This window comes from Olea europaea, unplaced genomic scaffold, assembly GCF_002742605.1.
Source record: "Olea europaea var. sylvestris unplaced genomic scaffold, O_europaea_v1 scaffold994, whole genome shotgun sequence".
NCBI classification, from domain to species: Eukaryota; Viridiplantae; Streptophyta; class Magnoliopsida; order Lamiales; family Oleaceae; genus Olea; species Olea europaea.
In genome coordinates, this window is record NW_019268453.1 from 237,552 (window position 1) to 238,958 (window position 1,407).

The 1,407-nt window shown below is 36.1% G+C and overlaps 1 protein-coding gene across 1 annotated transcript in view; it reads right to left on the reverse strand.

Annotated features, from left to right (window-relative positions):
- Positions 1-492: 492 nt before the first annotated feature.
- The window catches only part of LOC111392896 (protein DEHYDRATION-INDUCED 19 homolog 4-like), a 3,636-nt gene continuing 2,721 nt past the window's right edge, over positions 493-1,407 (reverse strand). The window contains exon 6 of the mRNA XM_023018309.1: positions 493-803. The gene's annotated coding sequence lies outside the window, so the exon portion shown is untranslated. The remainder of the gene's footprint in view (positions 804-1,407) is intronic.

Genomic DNA, 1,407 nt, shown 5'->3' on the forward strand with positions numbered 1-1,407 from the left:
GTTTGAAAATAAGAAAGAGAGAATGAAAATGAGAATGTGGGCCAAACAGGGGCTAAGAGTTGACCCCATCAATGACTTCCAAAAACTCTCTAGACTCTTATTTATTTTCTATCACATATTTTTATAATAAATTAATTTGACACTGGAACTCATAATTTTTTTATTATCTTTTTAATTTTTGTAACCACAATTCTCTAGAAAAAATAAAATTATTTTTCACTTTAAATAATCTCTCATATACAAACACTAGGCTCGTATTGCACCAAAAACTCAAAAAGACCGTCATGTTAACTTTCGAGCAAGCCACCTATATAAATACAAACAAGAATGACCATCCCTAAAGAATATTAATGCCACCTTTTAATTAAAACAGTGTCGTGACGGGCGTGTATCGACTAAAGGTAATATGGAAGGTAAAATCGTGATGTGGGCAACCTCGGATCAAATCTTAAACAAAATCCAAACGCTATTCAGCCAGTATTTCCATAACACTGTTCGAAGTCTGAAGATCTTGCAATATTACTAACCATGATGCCAAATTACGTTTAGTTTAGCTTAGATTAAAGATGGATACATATTATCAATTCAGACATACAATTCGCTGTGACATTTTTGAGAAAATTCATCTACATTGGATAAATAATGTTCCTCCATTGCAATTCAATATATTAGACTTCCAGGAGTCGGCATCCTTGGTGTCACTTGGCCTTCGCAGTTTTCCAGCCTGTTAATATCATCATCAACATAGCCTGTTCACATCCGGGTTTACCAGTCACTGTAAACTAGCCTCGACACCTACAAAACTGGAAGTTTAGTAGCTTAGTTATTACTCCATTTACTATAAGCAATGCTATAATTATGGAGAATGCCAAATTAAACGCCCAAGTACACTCGGCTCCATAATACAAGGACAGAAACATATACATATTCCAAATTTATATTATTGATCGCACCCAGAACCTAATACTATCTAATGCAAAAGCCTTTGAGCAACTGCCACAATATATAGTAATCATTCCTTTCAGGAAAGTTTTTCTGTTCGAACAGATAATAATTTAAAGGCAAATAAACATTAGCACTGGTCAGCGAAAAGATAATAATTTAAAGGCAAATAAACATTAGCACTGGCACGCGTCACTTATAATGAACTAGTTTCGATCATTTCTTTCCAAAAAGGATGCAGTTCAATTCATTCCATTGGTATGAGCCTATGCACAAAGCCATGTAACCTCCATGTCTCGTAAAGATCAAAATTGTTTTTGGAGGTCTGAAATTATTGGAACAGGAGCTCAGTTGAGAGAAATGATAGTTCTGTTAGAAATGGGGAGTCTCTGGTTTTATGAGAGAAAGCTTTATTCAACTAACTTAATCCCCCCCCCCCCCCCCCCCCCCCCCCCCCCCCCCCCC